The following is a 19,706-nucleotide window of genomic DNA, read 5'->3' as shown; positions in this document are numbered from 1 at the left end:
CCAAACTTTTCTTCCTTTTGCATATCTTCTTTTGCTGGGAGGTTTTTTTGCTATTGAACTTTTTGGTGCCTTTTATCTTGCCTGAACTTTATATCTCCGTTCATTGCAATGCCATGGTGAAAGGACAAATGGATGATATTAAACACTCAGCCAGGTCAGAAGGCATGGTACTGCCACATTGAGGTCACAAGGAGAAGAAATGGTTGGCCCCTTGCCCACCATGATTCAGATTTGCTATTTGTTGGAGAAGGTTGACCTTCCCTTCTCTTTTTAGATAAATCAGCCAGGACCCTGTGTGGGTTCGACCTATGAAAGAAATGGAGTTGCCTCTCAAAATTCCTTTTTGAAAGACCTACAAGGAAAATTATCGGCATTAACTTTGTCCTCTTTAATTTAAATATAATAAATCTCTTCTCCTTTTGGCTTTGGGACTTTAATATCGTTTTGGATGCACAAATTTTCTCATACTCTGGCCATGATCTTATCTTTCTCTCCTTATTCTAGACCTCCATGCAAAAGAAAATCCTCTTCACATGATAGAGGATATTTACTTGTAGAATCACTAACATTTTCTGAACTTCCAGTCTTCTCTCTGCTGGGAAGACCATTGAATAGCTCATAACATCCTCCCACCATAAGTCCAAGCATTAGATGGACTTCCCCTTCAAAAGCACTCGACAATGAATATCCTCCATATCAGCAGCCACTTGTATCACTGCATGCATAACCATTACTCAATCCATCCTCCAACAACTCTTCCTCCTGTCCATGTTCTCCAATATCTGAAAATTTCTTCCTGCTGGATGGAGAATTAACCTAAGAGTTGCCAAGTAGCTACTGCTGCAAGGTTGCGTTCAAACTTAAAGCTTTAAACATCAAGGTGCCTTTCCCAGTCTTCTTTATTTCTTTTGACAAAGGCACAATCTAGACAACTTCCTTATCGCATGGCAATTCCAACATTTGAAAGTTTGCTTCTCATTGTCCAATAACTGCTTGTATAAAGAATCACCCACTCTGAATTGTATCTCTGCCAGAAGACTCAACTAGAAGTCTCCATCAACCAAAATATGAACAAATAGTATGAGAGCAAAAATGGGTATCTGAAGATATAGATATCAGAAATGAATTTACTGAAGGAATTGGCAAGAGTCTTCAAAGAGGAGGGAAGCCAGAAATGCAATCACAGATTAAATAATTCAACCTAAACTTGCGAAATCAAAAGGAAGCGAAGTCCAGGTACCTGGGTTTTATGCAGAGGGCAACGTTTTGCCAAGGTCTTAGACTTATGGCTGTAATATTATCTCACCTCTGATTTGTGGAGAAGAATTAGAAAATCCTGAGAATATGGATTAATCGCTGTAGACTCTAAGAAAATGATAAGTATTTTCTATCCATTCATGCAATCTGGTATGCATGGCCACAAAGAGGAGAATCTGCAAATCACTGTCATCTCTGCATAATAATCCACTTCTTTCATTACTTCCTCTTGCAACATCAAAGCACAATATTTTTTGACTGTTAAACTAGGCAACACACTCCAATATTCCATCCATGCTGCTTAGAGCTATTTTTTCTTTCCTTGTGAGTCTGGGGCATGGAAACTTTAGTTTCTTGACTCGGACTCGGTGCAAACTCAGCAGAAAATCGTCAAGACTCAACAAAAACCAGTTTCTAGTGAGTCTTGTCTGGAGCAACTACTTGGAGAGTCCTGGGCCCTTGGGACTCAACTAGGATCACTTGACTCTGGACTCACTAGGACTCGCAGAGTCCAGGACCTATGATTGAAACACTATCCTTTCTTCCAATCTGGTAAGCATGTTTACAAAGAGGAGAACCTGCAAATCAATGTCATTTCTACATAAAAATCCAACTCTTTCTTGATTTGCTCTCCCAACTTCAAAAGCACAATCTTTTTTGCCTGTTTAACTAGGTCACCAACTCCAGTTTTTTCATCTGTGCTGCTTGGTGCTTCCTAGAGCTACTTTTTCTTTCCTTTTAAGAGGTAGGGCATTGAAACACCATCCACAATAGATACAAACACAAATCTTGAGATCTCATTCAGATCAAATTTTTTGCTTGCATCATCCGTGAAAGCAAAAAAATCTTCTGAAACAATATCTGTGGGGCAATTCTTTACCTAAATTTGACTGTTGAATACAGAAGCTACACTTCCTTGTTTAGGGTTACCAAAGATACACATTTTGCCTCTCTTGGGAATCTGTCTGACATGGTGTTAATACATTAGTTCTTGAAAAATCTTGCCGAGTTGCTTGTTGTGTCTATAGGATCAAGTCCTAGAGGATTGAATTGCAAGTCTAATCAATTCCTTGGGCAGGTCCAAGTGTTATTGTTGAATTTTTTCTGGGCTAACAAATAATGGGAAAACATTCAAAACTTTGATTTCGTGAAATTTTCTGGAGTTCACTTTATTTTGATTTGCTGAGCTTGTTTGTGCTGAAATTGACTTTGAGCCCAAATAAAGTCAGCTGAATCCAATTCTCATTTGAAATTAATGAACATTCATCTCATCTTTGTTTTGATACAATTCATTTTGGAAATTGAGTGGATAATATCCATTGGAAAAGGAGAACATGACCTTGGTGGTTCAGGATGTTCTTTCTGAATGATTGGACTTTGGGGGATAGAGGGAAGCACAGGAAACACCCTTGATGCCTCCAAAAATGCTGGGAATGTTCATTGCCATCAAGAGATAGCTGGGGAATGTTTTCTTTGTCCTTTGTAGATGAAATGTTTAGCTTTATATTTATTTCAACAACTCAATTGTGTACACAGACAATAATTTATGAGGACTCGTCTATTTTAGTGAGGGACCCATCCAATAAACCTAATGGAACTGTAACACTTAAAGATCAGAGACGTCCTTTTTATGTCCACAGAACCTTTGTGATGTGAAGATATTGGAACATGAAAGAGTAAGCTAGCAATGCCATTCCTTGCGTAGTTGCTGGCAAACAACCATATTTTGCCAAAAAATATATGCACTTCATTGTGTGGCAGCTAAATAAGTTTTTTTTTTTGAGAGTGTTGAGTTCTTTGTGTCGCAATTGAGTGACAGGATCTCATATTTTGTGTGTAAGAAACTTTAATTTGCATTTGTTGATTTATATCAGCAGACTGATTTTCAGATAGAATTTCTATTTACATTTGGTTTTGTGTTTTTATCTTTCTCAATTACTGCTGGTGTCCGTGATTGCGTTTTTTTTTGCTCGTGTATTTGTTTGCATGGAGTGGTAGTTCTGTGCGATATCCTTTGATCCATCCCTTGTGACATTCAACATTTTGACAACATCCACGCGTTTCTCGCAACATTAATGCGTTTACTGGTGGTTCTGTAACTTCTGTTGTAACCTGGTAGTGACATTCAACATTCAACATTCTTCTTGCTCTTCTTCACTCAACCTCTAGGCTTCAACATTCAATAACACAACACTCCTCCATGGCATTTCCCTGTGTATACTATTACTGACTAGTGCATTCTTTGTGTTGGTGTTTGGGTGTGGTTAGGTTCTGTGTTTCTCTGCCATCGTCTTTGTTGGTTGTTTGTTTGTTCCTTTCTTTGTTCCAGCCAGTGTCCGTGTTTACATTTTCTTTTTCTTCCTATCTTGGGCGTTTGTTTGCTTGGAGTTCTGGTTCTGTGTAATATCCTCAGATCCACCCTTTGCAACATTCAACATTCCGACGACATCCACACATTCCTCACAACATTAACACGTGTACTGGTGGTTCTGTTGTAACATGGTTGTGACACTCGACATTCAACATTCAACATCCTTCTTGTTCTTCTTCACCCAACCTACAACACAACACTCCACTATGACATTTCTCTGCGTATACTATTACCAACCAACGCATTCTTTGTGTTCGTGTTTGGGTGTGGTTTTGTTCTATTATTTTTTTCTTCCTTGTCTTCATGCTCTAGTCGTGTACTTGTTCTGTGTTTGCATGCATTCTGCATTTTGTGTTTTGGTCGGATTGGTGCTCCATTGCTACCTGCTACCTGGTTTCTATTGGTTTGTTCCATGCTTTGTTCCTGGTTGGTTGCCCAGGTCCACCCAGAGTGGCAGAGCTTATACAACAGTTGAGCATCCACAGAACCATTGACGAATGTGTACATTTCAGAGCTCTCTTTTTGGTGCCTGCTAGGTGCATTTGTTTCCTGTTCTATTCATGCCTTTGTCTGCGTTTTCTCTGGTACTGCTATGTACAAAACTTTCTCAGGATAGAAATTTCAGACAATCCTTCTCTGTCAGTGGTCACACCTTTTGAGACCTATCAGTGGAAATCAGATAGTGCCATCGTGAATTATTCGACCGAGTTGGGAGACTAGAGACAGAATAAATCTCTGAAACTCTCTTTGCAGAAGCTTACAAACAAAGTTGCAGTGGTTGTTGATGATAACAGTGGCCTCAGAAAGTTACTTCAGAACAGTATTGAACATTTCACAGTCAAAGATGACATACTCGAACTCAAAAACAAACAATCAGAATTAGTGATTTTGCATGAATCACTCAAATGTGAAATTGAGAAACAGATGAAAAGTTGGGCATCACTTTTCAATAACAGAATGTAATGTCCCCTTTTTGGGACATTATGAGAGTTTTTAAAATGGGTCAATTTAATATTATAGAGGGAGTTTAGAGTATAGAGGGAGTTTAGAGGTAAGAAGGAAAAGACAAAAGGACAGAAGAAGGGAACTGAAGGATCACCATTTTGAGCATAAAGATGGTTGAGGAGTCCATTTTCACCATGCTTGGTTTATGATTCAGATTTCAGATTCTCTCTTGGAGAGTTATTTGGAAAGCTTTAGCTTTCATCCAGCCTGAGGATGGAAACCCTCGTGCTAGTAGACAATGGACGCAATCCCATTGTCCGTGGAGACATCACACTAGGTGTCTCACGTGTGCTTACAGGGTCTTTCCTATATTTCCAATCTGACTGTATTTAAGATTGGACTTGATATTTGGTTATTGTATTGTTGATGTAATGCAATAACATATTTTGAGGCATTTTATAAGAATCTACTGGTTTAAATTGTTGGTTTACATTGCATCATTCATCTGTTTATGTTTTGAAAATTATTTCGAGATAAAATTGGGCAAATATTCATTCGGGATAGTACAGTGGTATTAGAGCCAATGAACCTGCCTTCCTGTTGGGTATAATCAGAGGTTTGATCTGAACATAGTTGCAGATATATATATATGGAGTCTATATAATGGGTAGCATAAGATGTTTCCTCATAAACATTGTTACAAAAAGAGATAAGTGGTTTGTTCCTTTCATGGTAGGAGCTTAATGGATTTAACAATGCCTATAAGGCATGAAAACGGTGTTTTTGACACCCTGTAAATAGTTAGAGGAAGCCCACACGACACAATAAGAGTCGAATGAAATAATTCTGAGAGTTATTTTATGGAAACAATTGAACTTTGGGTGGAGTATTATATATTATTGGCTGTGCATAATGAAGAAGGAAATTGGCGTTGCATATTTCCTGCTGAAATATTCAATAATCTCATTAGTGGGGTGGTTATAGTTGTATGACTATCGTACCAGATATGGAAGGTCTCTTGCTGCTATTATTGACTGTGGATTTGAGCTCCATGCTGCTCATTTATACAATAGAAGCCTAGAGTTGAAGAGGAAACGATACTGGAGTTGATCTGCCTTGGAGTGAATTTCTGAGTGCTCTTATGACCTGCAGATGTTGAAGAAATCATTATGAAGGACTAACAGGATACTTGTGTATTTAATTTTATTCCTGGGCATTTGTGGTTTTTGCGCTGTGGAAGAAGACCTTAAAGAGAAAATAATATTCCATGAATTTTCTGCTGTGCTAGAGAATAATGTTGAAGTAGTAATATCATTGTATCAAACATGATAGTTACTCTGAGTATTATTGGGCCTTGATTAAACTCCGTGAGGATTTGACAAAAGGTTTCCTTTTTGAGACCGCATTAGAGTTGCAAGAGCTATGTTAGACCAATAAATAAGGCATTTCCACTGGCTGAATACTACCTGGAACCATTGAGCTTGAGTATTCAGAAGAACACAGAGGAGTAGGGAGTCGACAAACTTCCAACCCAGTTGAATTAAATTCACCATTTAAAATTTGGAGGTCCCATCATTAATACTGGTGTTGCCTGGGTGTAAGTGTGACCTATCATGCAAGAACGACTGCTTCAAGTATACATTCCTGCATAGAAGATTAAGAAATGACATTGGCCTAAGGCTATATTTTGATGGAGTTGATTCTTATTGCCAGGAAGTTTCCACAATTGAAAGAAGCAAGGTGTAACGACAGTTCTGAAAACTCTTCCTGAATAACAGTTTCTAGTCCGTTAATAAGTTTTAGTAGGAGATTATTGTATAGGGATTGTAATGTTCACTGGGCAATTGACAAGTTTTCTTCATACCTTGCCGATTAGGTTAGTCAAACACGAGTAAAGAATATTTATAGAGGCATTACAACCTTATAAAAAGAAATTAGATGAATCATTGTCGTGAGTCAAGTAAGGGAACTTTTACTAGAAATTCCAAGTAAGTGATGGTGGATATCGCATTTGCTATTGTGGCAATAGGAAACTTCAATTTGCGGGTTGTCTGTAACACTTGGGAATCTTGAATTGAGCAGAGTGAAGATTGACATGTTGAACGCCATTACTGAAGGAGATATTATAGTGGCAAACAGAAGTGGACAACTATAGTCACTGAAGATGAGAGCTGTTGAATAAGATGATCATTGAGATCGAATACCGATACCCAGTCTGAAGTTGTAATATGTTTATAGGTTTGCCAAGCCCATTGGATTAATTTGGGCATTGACGAGAGTCTTCAATATAGCTCACAAAGCAATAGTGTAAAAGCTTTTCCAGAGTTTGGGTGTTCGCAGGCGAATTTTTCATGTTGTTTCTGAATTTGAAATATTTTTGTTGTTTTCATATGGAATGATAAATAGAGGCTGGAATAAATTAAGCATTAATTTGGTGAGAAGCATCTAAAATTTTGTTCAGGCAAATATCCTTGAGAAACTGTCTTTTTTGGTAGAGCTTTGATTGGCAACATCAATGAATGATTTTGAGGTGGCTCTAGTCTTTGAATCGAAGGTAAAAAGCATGTAATAACCCCAGTTCAGCTCATACTGCAAAATGTATGATTTATTGATATGCCTAACACAATACTGGATATGCAAATGATCTGCTCACCACTAGTTAAAATTCAAATCAAAGCGGCAATTGAAGTATTGCAAATTTACTTCTTTCCAATTCATTCAACATGTCTTTGCAAACATAGTATAAGCCCAAAACAGTACTACATCAATTATTTGCCATCACATTACAAACATTAAATTATTATTAAAGTTAAATAATGAACCTGCTGTTCCAATCCTGATGTTTAGTTCATAATTCCCAAGTAATCTCAACCTTCACCATTCAACTTACAGTTTGCTTAGTGTTGTTGACATCCAGATCAAAATGCTTATGCTGCTGCTATTACAGCCCATACACAGGGCTGACATGTACAGGAGAATAGCCCAACTTGCAGGGCCAACAACCACAAGTTTGTGGGCAGTATTTGCATGCAGCTGATAGGACAATCCTCACACATTTTTGGTAAGTATTCCAGACCCGTTATGTGATGCCATCCAGACCAAGGGAAATGGTAGTGGCTTAGCATTCACCAAAACAAAACGCTGCTTCCAGATACCAAACCACAACCCTCAATTTCACAAAATCGATCCCGTTAAATGCCACAACAATTCGATAGCAGATTTACCCCACCTATCTCTCTTCAAAATTCATACAATTCTTCCTTCACATAAATCTCCTTAGACACAGATCAGACAGTAGGAGAAGTTCATCCAATTGCTATACAACAGCAGCAATTTGCAACAATACTCGTAAATAATTCTCAAAATAATAATTCCAATCTCCTAGTTATAGTTAATCACAGATAGGAGATTTAGCCAATGAAACCACTATACATCAGCAATGGCTTCAAACAATCTTCAGAAACTCAGAAACCTTTATACCTCAGCAAGGGCACAAAATTAGGAACCTCAATAAAGCCACAAAGGCAACAAAAGCAAATAAAATCATGCACGTGCTTCAGCGCCATTGTGGTCTTCCAAACCCTATACGAGCTTCATTGCTTGTAAGCCAAAATAGAAGATTGGGAAGAAAAGAAAGGCAATATAAAAAAGAAGAAGAGAGAAAAGTGAAAAATGGAACAGTTTGGCTTTGGATGTGTGAAAATCTCTACCTGTGCAATACAAATCATCATTAAAGGTAGAGCAATGTTCGTGGTTGACCACAACGATAACCTCGTCAGGGCTATGGACGCCTGACTGGCAGCAAGGCTCTATCTAGGATGCTTTTGGAGTAAGGATATCAAAATAGCTAAGTCCAATGGATCGGAGAGGCTTCCAGGGTTCTTGTCGAGCAGGGAATGAATACACTTGCGCACACATGTGTAATCGAGGATGAAGGGGCTTATTCCAATTTCATGGTTGCTTCCATCTTGAGTGCATTTCCTAGTTGTTTGATAGATGAAAGTGAAGTCGATCAAAGGTTCTTGGTTCTGTACAAGTCTTATCCTTGAAATGATTAGGAACATTTCTTTGGGCAGGTGCTAGATGTTGTTTGGTTTTCACACCATTGCCTCATTGCAAATGGGGACCCCGGCTTTTTGCTTTAGCTACTAGTAGTAGTTGTTGTAGTTGTCTTAGACGGTTTTGGGTTGGCAAGATTTTTGTCAAGTCTCCATGTTCGGGGAAGGTTTAAGCAATTTTAGGTCGTTGGGAAGCAAGTTTTAATCTCGAGTTGGTGTAGGCATTTTGGCGTCACTTGGGGGAATTTTTGTGGCCTAAGAGGAGAGTGAAATTTTAGTTTGGGAGAGATGGGTTTCTATGTTTGAAATGGGGGATGACGTTTTTGTGAAATCTCCCTCTTGGTGGAAATTTCGGATCTTCCGAAATCTCTTCCTTGGTGGAAATTTCTGATCTTCCGTAATCTCTTCCTTGGTGAAAATTTCGCATCTTTTGAAATCTCCCCCTTGGTGGAAATTTTGCATCTTTCGAAATCTCCCTCATCCCTTCCTATCTACTACCAAGCACTAAAATTGTTCAATGGGAAATATTTTGCCTCCTAAGAGTGAAAATTCAAGATTGATGATGTTAAGGTGACCCTAGCTCCAAGGCCAGTGATTTTATTTTTGCAATTAAATTAAAAAAATCTGGGCATTTTCACCACTAAGAGGCCTAACTTTGGATGATTTAAAAGGGAAATCTGAATTACTTCAAGGCCAATTGAATGGGTAAAGTTGCGAGAGAATTCAAATTTAAATGCAAAATGGGATGAATCTTGTTTATTGATGTGATTTTACTTTTCAGGTTTTTTTTCATGAACTTAATGCTTCTCCTTTGTTTTTCTAGGTGAATTCAAGAGGGAGAACAGTGGATGGAAATTCATTCTTGGAAAGTCTTGGAAAGTCACAATTTTATTGGTTCACATACCCTCCATCGTCACACCTATACGAAGGAGAAGCTAGAGGGCAAGGTGATGATCAAGGCCTCAAAACTTCAAGTGGATACTGCAAGGAGATGGCTCAAGCTTGAGGACTCAAGTGAGAAGGAGGGATTCATGATGAAGCTATCAACCCACAAACTCATGTTGGAATCAAGAGAAATCAAACTCATGGGTTCACAAAGATGCAAGTGGTTCAAGTCGATTCCATGAGGAAATTTTGAAGGATGCAGAAAATAACAAATGTTGGGGATACTCTACAAGCCAAGACTCCAAGCTTAGAATAAGGATGATGAGGTGGCTATTCTTTGCCTCTAATTAAAAAAATTCAGTTTCAAGCACAGTTAATCAAATTGTGCCAAGTGTCCTATTTTCTCATTGGCTATCAAAATCATTGTAATTTTCTTATTGGGCCATAAATTGGTGCCTTTGTGTAATTGGTAGTGAATTTGGTAACCCTAATTAGGGTTTGTGGGAAGAAATCTCAGCCCTTGATCTTGATTCAATCTTGGCCCTTCTTTGTAATAGAACTACTATAAAAGGCCAAGGCCTTCTCATTTGTAAGGGGTTAGATTGGAGGAGCTTAGGAGATTAGCTAGAGATTAATGGGCTAGAGTAGAACAGGCTAGTCAAGGGAGAGACTTGATGAAGTTGTTGCTGTAATACTTTTCAAAGTAATATATAATTCATTGTTGGTTTTTCATGGTGGATTACTTAATATTACTTTGTAGTATTGCATGGTTCCCTCAATCATTCACTTGGAGTAGATGTCTTTTCATGTTGAGGTAGTTTAGTCGAGTGAAAGTTATTGTGGATGTTTACTTGTTTGACTTGAACAAATCCAGACCACTAGCCTCTTGCTGATGGTGAACAATTAACTCCAATTGATGTTCAATCTCTGGTTTGCATCTAGAGGATGGGATTGGAGAGGGGATATTGATGTGAAAATCATGTGTATTCCTTAGAAGCTTGCACTAGGTGGGTGGAGCCACTGGTGAGATTTCACCTAGTAGAGTCTAACTCCATTCGTGATTCCTTCTAGTCCTAGTTAGATGTAGAAGTAGTAGAAGTTAAGCTTGATTTGAAGGGGAAAAGTTGTAAAAATCAAATTACATTCTCAATGCACATTGTAGAGCTGAATCTTTAGAGGTGGAAGAGTTGATATCCATTGAATGAATAGTGTAAGTCACTTTGTGATAACCAGCATATCACATCATAAAATTGAGTGAAGTCCACATTTAAGAAGGAACCTTGAAGTCATTTTATGATCTTACTTTGCATGATTAGCATGAGAAATGACCTTATATCAAGAGAGGGTTGGGTGTTTGGTGTTTCTCCTTGAAATATTAAGTATTTGATTCTATATGTTGTAGTTGAATAAAACTCACATCAACATGTTCCTATGGTAAGTATCATTGAGGATACGTGTGCACATACCTTATGAACATTTTTGAGTACTTGGTGAATGTCATGTAACTTGTTATTTAAGAGGCGATTACTCAAAGTGCTTAATGAATATCATGTGACTTGATGTTCAAGAGTCTATTACTCAAAATACTTGATGAATATTAAGCATCTTGATGTTAAAGAGGCCATTACTCAAAGAGTACTGTTGTGAGTTTTTCACACCATCGCCCCAAATTTTTTTTGGGGACTCCCTTTTCTAGTTGTCTTAGCAAGTTTGGAGTGGTCCAGAGGTATTCGATTTGAAAATTTTACACCTTGGAAGCCTTCAGGCCAGGAGTGATTTGATTTGGTTTATTTTTCACCTGGTGCTAAACTTGATTTTCTGGAACATGTAATTTTATCCTTAGGCCAAACAAGATTCAATAACAACATTTTTTTTTCGATGGTTAAAATAATATCTAGCAAATTTGGAAATCTTGGACTTGGATTTTGAAAATTTGTAATAATTGTATAAGCTTAAACATTTTCAGATTGAATTTTAGATTTAATTGTTTTGGAAAATCTTGAATTTTTTTGGTAAACAGGAAATTTTTGATAGTGAAATTGAAAGTGGAGTTTTAATTTCGAATTCCAAAAAAATGATTTATTTTGGTTAAAAAAATAATTTGAAATTGTATTGCAAAATTAAAATTGAATTAAATTGCAAAATTGCATTAATTGGGTTGAAATTTTGCCTAGAAGATTTTAAAATGTTAAAGGAAATTGGTAATTTGGAATTGAAAATCAATTTTGGCTTGCTAGATTTGATTTTAGTGATATTTTAATTACAAAAACATTGTTAAATGAAAATTTTGACATCTCCTAGGCTTACCTTGTTTTTTATTTTGCAAATTTTGATCAAAATTGGCAATTAAATGAGCAATTTCACTATGGGCTAAGTAATTTTAATGTTGCATTTAAATTTGGGCCATTAATTAAGGGGCTAATTTAATTTTGTTTTCCCTCCAGGCAGGTCGGCCCACTTGGAGAGGCAAAAGGTTTGGTATAAGAGGGGCTTCGCCTCTTATTTTCTCATTCCTTTTTCCTCGGATGTGCAATTTTCTTCTAGAGGTGAATTTCAGACTCAGGCGATTTCTTCTTGGGGCAGATTTTTCCATTTCTTGGCAGCATTTTCTTCTATTTACTTGGCGAATTTCTGCCCTAGGGTGATTTTTGGAACAATTCTGATTTTTTCCAGCTAGGGCGATTTTTGTGAAGTCCGATTTTCCATTTCTTGGCTGCAATTTCTCCTTCTAGAATAGGGTGATTTTATTTGGTGAAGAGGCTATATGATTTGAGGTTTGATTTTTTGACATGTGTGGGCAATTTCAAGGACGTTAAAATTTTGATTTTGCTAGGGCATCATTTTTTTTGCAAGGAGGCTTGAAATTTCTGAGAGCTGGTCCGAACTTGAAGAGCGCCCAATTATTGGTAAAAGCAAAATTTAGGTAAAATTCTATTCATTTTTAGAGGTGAAGATCGGTTTTAAAGGTGGATTCTATTCCTTGTTCTTGCTTGGTTCCTTTCCCTTATTTTCTTCTTGCTCTCATCATCCATCACTTCATCATTCCATTAATAGGCTGAAGTTGGGAGATATAAGTGTAGATTTCATGATATGACACTTGGAGAGGCAAAAATAAGCTAGACCACCTTAGGTTTGAAGTTGGGAGATATAAGTGTAGTCCATCCTAAGGTAACAAAGAGGTAGAAATAAGTGGTAGTCCCACCCCTAGGTTGAAGTTTGGAGATGGATAAGTGTAGAGATATGACTTGGAGAGGTAGAAATAAACTAGATTCCATCGATAGAAAGAAGGTTGGAGATTGATAAGTGTAGTCCATATCATTTAGAACGAAGGGGCATAAATAAGTGTTTAGGATGGTAGATGTTAGTGCAAGCAAGAACCCAAAGGGAACGAATACCAAAAAAGACAAGTAAGACATGATGCCTAAGATCACCTTCTTCTCGAAAGTGAGGCGAATAAGTGATACCAATATTAGCACAGTGAACATGATATAGTTGAAGGACAGATTGAAGGAAGGACAATCCCCCGCGGTGAAGAAGATCTACAAGAGCGGAATTGTACATGCGGTGGCTTTCCCTCCTACCTTGCCTTGTCCAAAATTGGTGATGGAGAGTGCATCTTGGTTTGATATTGTTACCAAGTCCATCATTTTTGATGTAGAAAAGAGAGTGTTAGCCAACATCGACAGACAAGTGGTTGAAGAAGTATTTAATATTCCCCAGTATAAAAGCATGACAATGGTAATGATAGATCAGGCGGCTAAATTATTTCAGGATAATTAGGAGGTTTACTTCATTCATCTAAAACAGAACTGGTTGCACGAAGGCAAGAAGGGAGTTACTAGGTCATCAAAGCTCACCAAGTCAAATTTCAAATCAGAGTACGATGATCTTATTGTGCTTCTTAGCCGGATCATGGGTGTGGCTCAAGATATGCAATTCGAGCACTGGATATGCTTTATTGATGAAATTGAAAATGGAAAGAGAAAGTTCGATTGGGCTAGAATCATAAGTGAAAATTTAGAGTTGCAACTTAGGACAGAGCAAAATAAAAAACAATTCTATATGGGATCCTACCTTTTCTATCTGATTGCGACACTATATGAAAATCTTGGACTTAAGGCCTTAGAAGTGATTGGCAATTTGCCGGGACAATGTTTGGTGCATGAGTGCTATCCACAGCTTCATTTGCACAACACTAAAGATTGTAAGATGTTTTATGATGCCTTTGCCATGAAGATGGTAAGGATATTACAAGGGACACCTGCTAGAAGGCTCTCATCGAAAGTAGAAGCAAAAGCTAAGAGGTATGGGAGTTGGTTCATCCAATTTACACAATTTACATATATTAGAGTAGTAGGAAGTACAGTTTGTCCCAAGAGACTTCCAAGGTACCCACCCGACAAGGTAGTTTTGATGGAGTTGGCTAGGCAACTTGACCATTATGACAAAATGATGAAACTCAAAGGTGAGACAGGGATTACCTTCTCATTTGGAATAGGCAATGATACTTGCCCCAATCCAGTCACCTTTGTAGCTGCGGAGAAAGAGTTAGAATGGTATCATTGAGGATGGTATGGAGCAAGACAAGGATTCGGTCCTAATGGTCTTATCAAGGCATCTCACGGAAATACATTTAAACATGTTCCTACTATAGAAGATTTTTGGACCAACGCACAGGATGATTTTCATGTGAGAAAGCTAGCTTTCTCAAGATTGTCAGTGAACATGATGAGGGCGATTAGATGGAGAGGCCTTGATATTCCTGATCAACTAGAAGATGATGAAAATGTGCTAAGAGAAGATTATGATATAGTGGAGGGAACAGAATTGGGTCCAGTGGATTGGGATGATCATCAGAATCCTTCCTTAGAGATAATTACAAGGACATTTGATCTATACATCGAGTTGTGCTACAATAAGAAGTTAAGGCAATTACAAGGTTAGAAGTTATGCCTTACTTATGAGAAGATGAAACCAGAGGAGGGTCCATTAGAGTTAGTTGGACATAAAGGTGAAAGCAGTAGCCAGCAACAGAGTAGTTAAGAGAAAGAAAAGAGGGTTGGAGGTTGAGAAAGTAAAGAACATTAGGAACCTCTAGTAAAGGGATGGAATGCAAGATTGTCAAGGGAGAGCATAATTGAGGCTAGAGGCCAAGAGGATAATACAAGTGGACAAGGGGCCGTGGCAGAGGTGAGCTCTGATTTGAAGTCAAGTGGTTACAACAACAATACTGAGTACTCTCCTCTCATGGAGAACCAACATGGAGATGATGTGATAGTCACTAGTGAAGAAGAGGATAGGCCAATTGATATTGAGGAAATAAACTAGGCACCTGAGGTTGTTGGTGATGCTTTGCTAGTTGAACTGAATCCAGATTTGGGGAGATGCACTGCACCACTATGGTTAAGGCAAATGCTTATGCCAAGAGGCGAGGTGGTGACTGTCCAAATAGTTGAAGATATTCAAAGGTTAGTAGAAAAAGATGATAGCGAGAAACAAAAACAGAAACAGATTGCAAAACCGGTGGCAAAGGTAATCGGGAGCGATGATGAGGGTCACCAAAAGGTTCAGATTGCTATACCAAAGGTTGGCAAGGCAGTAGATGAGATTGCAGCCTAGGAATATGAGATAGTAGAGCATAACTTGGGAAGAATCACGAATGACATGGAATGTGAGGAGATCTAGGAAGGCATGGTTTCAATCAGAGAAAGGTTGAGGAAGGCAAACAAAAAGATTGCAAAGTTGGGGGCCGAGAACAAATATTGGAGAGATTGCCAGCATATCCAACAGTTGCATCAGGCAACCCTTCCACAAGATAGCAGGAACAACATAGAAGAAATATCGTCTCAGCTGCACAAAGTCAAAGTTTGGATCCATGATATAATTCAAGATGGACAAAATTTCTTGCCTTCCTTTATCTTGACATTCAGGTCATTGGTGGCTATTAGAGACAAATTTAGAACATTTGAAGAGGAGTGGAAAGATTTCCTTCCAATCAGGGACTTAGCCATTTTCAGGCTACAGGCATTTATCGAGCTACTAGAGAGATATTTGGAAAGAACCAAGTTGGTAGATGGAGGAATGAGCACGGTGGAGTCTTGGTTTGTTCCCTTGACCATCAGATTAAGGATACTTGAAGAGATATGGAATGAGATTGCATAGCACAGCCCAGGTGTTGACATTTCCATATCAACCATGTTGAGCGATGTTGGGGTTGCACTTGATTTTGAAAATATCAAAGAGGAGAACGTCAATGACACAAAATTTAGATCAAGATTGGATGAGTTGGGGAAGGCTGCCATTAAGAAGAAACATTTGGGCACATTTGCCTCTCAGAGTGCCTTTATCGGATATGCGAAAGAATATGAGAAGGATCACGAGAAGACGCTGCAAGCAGCAAGCAATATGATGAATTCAGCTAAGCTCAAGATGAGGCACACGCTTTGCCCTCCCATGAAGGAAGTCAACGACAGGCTAGCCAAGTTCATTGCTTTGGGTAAAAAGATGAAAAAAAAAGGGTAGAATTATAGTAGAAGATCATTTGATGTAAGCTCAAGTGGCAAATTCTCCTCCTTCTTGGCTAGGTTAGGTGTCTAATTCTGATTGGTTACCATTTTGGTGCCTTCTCATTGGTTGCCACTTTTCCTTTTTTTCATTGGTCCATTGTTGAGGTGGCGTCTTCTGGCTAATGGGGTGGCAACCCTAATTAGGGTTTCTAGGATTTGATTTGGATCGTTTATTTTGCTTCTTAATCTCTATTGTTGGTTGCAATTTTGGCCCCTATACAAGGCCATTTGCTCTCATTTGTAAAGGGTTGAAGAAAATTGTTGCTAAGATAATACCAAAGTTGGTTCTTTATCATTGTTGTGACTTGTATGGTGATTAAGAACATGGTTTCTACTTCCAATAGTTAAAGTTAGATTTCATTGAAGTTGCTAAAGTAGATTTTATTTCAAGAAAGTTGTTGAGCAAGAGTAAGAGTAGATGGATAGTTGTATGGTGATATTAGTGGATGTTTGATAGGGATCTATAAACTAGGCCACTAGCATCCTAGTGGCTTGTTAGGAAGCCTTGCGTGGTAATCTAGTCTTTTTCCCTCGAATCATTGCATCTATGGAGGTAGAGCCGTTGGTAAGCTTTCATCAGATTCGATCCCCATCTGTTTGCTAATCTTCCCATTTATAAGAGTAGGAGTAGAGAAGCAAGTAGTTTAGTAGTTGGAGCTCAATCGAGAAGGAATTTAGGAGAAGTATCATTGGTAGACACACCCCCCATCACCATCACCATCACCATCACCATCACCATCACCATCACCATCATATGGCACTCATATAGTTTACAAAGCTAGATTTATCACCATCACACCAAAAGTCCAAGTTATCCTTGAATGAACAACCTAAGGCCGCCTACGTGATTAAGCAACAAATCACATTGATGTAACTGAGTTAGTATCCACAGGTGTAAGGAACGTTGGAGTTTTTCTCATGTCTTTATGAGTATTTACTTTTCAAGAGAGGGATTGAGTGTTTGATATTTTCTATCAAGTATTCGATCGCTATATATTATGTAGTGGTACAAAACTGACATCAACAAGTACTAGGTGAATGTTATGTGACTTGACATTCAGGAGGCCATTACTCTTGATATCATGAGATATCTAAATAGTGGATATCTTCTAATCATGCCAAATTAATATTACGTTGAGGTAATATTTAAACATATGTTTATACTCCCTAGCAGTGTTGATGTTTTGATAGCTTTAGTTGCATGACAGAACCATTGCGGAATATACAAATATATTCTCTAATATATATATTATGTGTAATATTGTTATTATAAAATGAGATGAGAAATATTAATTATACATACACACACACACACACACACACACATATATTCTTAATTATAATTATAGTTGTCATTATGTAATTATATAATAATGAATAGAAGAGATCGTTGCCTTTAGAAAATACATACTTTACAGGAAATACTATTACATGTAGCTATCTTAAAATTAACACAGAGGTTTTGTGAATTCTAGTAGGGTTAGTGGGAGAGTTAGTGGCAGGCTCTTCTATCTTCTTGGAGACTGTTCTGAAGAAGGGGACAACCTTCTCTATTTTATTTCTGACTACTCTTGTTTATTAAAATTTTGAAGATCCAGGGAGGGTCTCGGTAGCAACATAATGTGCTTAGAAGGATTTATGACCATAAGATGTGTAATCTTCTATGAGGTAGTTGATAGAATGATCATTAAGGGAGGATATTAGATTATTTTTCTAGATTCTTTCTAAATTTATCTTGTTCTTCTAGAGCCTTAGTTAATGGTATTTAGGTTTTATTTGAGTTTTCTTAGTTTGGTCTATTTTTATGTGTCTTTATTTAGAGAACTTGCTTTTCAGTCGATGATATTTTTAGCATTTGTAAAATTCTATTCAATTGTGCATTGTTAATGCAATTATTAATGTCTTTTTTAAGGATTCAAACAGATGATTGAATGGATTGTTTAGGTGGAGTTAGGTACTTTATGAAAATTGCTTTGAAGAGTGGGGTAGATAAGGATTAGAGAAGAAAATGAACGAAAATTTGCATTCATTATGAAGGATGGTTTATATCAGTGGCTGGTTATGCCATGTGGTTTTATAAATGCACCGAACACATTCATAATGTTGATGAACAAAGTGCTGAAACTGTTCCTTGATAAGTTTGGGATTGTTTGTTTAGGTGCTATATTGACTTTTAGTGGAAGAAAAGAGGAACATTTGATGTATTCAAAAGCTTTTTTATAATAGGAGAATTCTTAGTCATGTAGTTCAAAAACTTGGAGTTAGAGGGAACTTGTTAGGCTGAAATATTTTGACTTGGTGATAGCTTGACAATGTTAGAAATATTAATTTTTTTTAAAAACACATTTTTAGAAAAATTCAATCATAAAATGTACCAAATGAGTCTAATAAACCACGAGGAAGTGTTTTCTATTTAATTTGATTCCATAATACATATGGATTACTAAATTGCACTATGCGAAGATGGATATTGGATACAATAGTTAGTTGCCAACTAATATCTATAATAAATTTATGATGATTGTCTTAACAAATTTTCATCATAAATTTTATGTCCAGACAAGTAAAAAATTACGAAGTTTTTTGCAATTTCCTCTTCTACAAGTTAGTGAAAAGTTTGGGTTATTGAGGGTATGGTTCTCAAACTCAATTGTGGGCATGATTCCTCATCTACCATATTAATGTCATCCAATCTAATCTCCCTTGCTTCTTCTGGGATCGCATCATTGATGCAGAGGTAAGGGTGGTGTATGGATGGCCCAACTACAAGTTCATAAATTTGTGAAAGTTAAGTAGTGTTTCCCAAGGCCTTAAGTACTCCAATCTCCTCAAAACCTAACAAGAACTGCTCAACAAGGTTCCAAGTGCTAGGGTTGATTTATTTTGATGGTAATAACTTGGATTTAAGGATTCTTGGGATTTCAAACAGTTCCCAACTCTCCAGCGCTTCTAATTTCTTCAAATGACCTTCTAGGCCTAGTCGCCCCTATTAGGTCTCCAGCAATAAAGATCCTTGATTTCCTCCCAACATTCCCAAAGCCCAAAGTTCACTTGTTGGGTTGTCAGATACCCATTTGTCCATTCTTCAACATATCAAAAGGTTTACCTAGGATTCCTTTGGACCAAACCCTTCTGTCACTATATTGTGGCTCTAAAATGCCTAAAATGTGAATTAGACTAAAAAATGTCTGCAACGCGAAAAGCCCCAAATTGCTTCCCCAAACCCTCCAAAACTAGGGCTTTCTAATTCAATGCTGTCCCCACACTCCTGGGATCAAACAAAGGTGGTTTCACCTTGTTCTCAACATGCTCAATCACTTTCAATCATTAAACAATAGCCTCCAATGGCTAAAACTCCTACTGCTGCTCCTTACCTACATTTCCATTCACCAATCACACTTTCTTCTTTGGTGATCACCATCAACAAATGCTCATCTGCACATGTCAGTGATAGAACATCTTGGTACAAGTCAGGGATGAGTCATTCCATGAGAATCAGCAATGTCATTCATGGAATGATCATCCTATCATTAGTTCTTATAAAAAATTAGAAAGAAAGAGCACTATTCCTAATGCTGTCTGTACTAATATGCAAGACCAGGGATCAGCAAGTGACTTCAAAGC

At 37.6% G+C, this 19,706-nt stretch overlaps 1 protein-coding gene across 4 annotated transcripts in view; it reads left to right on the top strand.

Annotated features, from left to right (window-relative positions):
* ALA2 (aminophospholipid ATPase 2) overlaps positions 1-19,706 on the top strand; it is a 274,747-nt gene that overhangs the window by 142,218 nt on the left and 112,823 nt on the right. The window lies entirely within an intron of this gene.

Source organism: Cupressus sempervirens, chromosome 8, assembly GCF_028749045.1.
Source record: "Cupressus sempervirens isolate cs-2001-9-10 chromosome 8, ASM2874904v1, whole genome shotgun sequence".
Lineage (NCBI taxonomy): Eukaryota > Viridiplantae > Streptophyta > Pinopsida > Cupressales > Cupressaceae > Cupressus > Cupressus sempervirens.
This window is presented reverse-complemented; position numbering and strand designations above follow the sequence as displayed.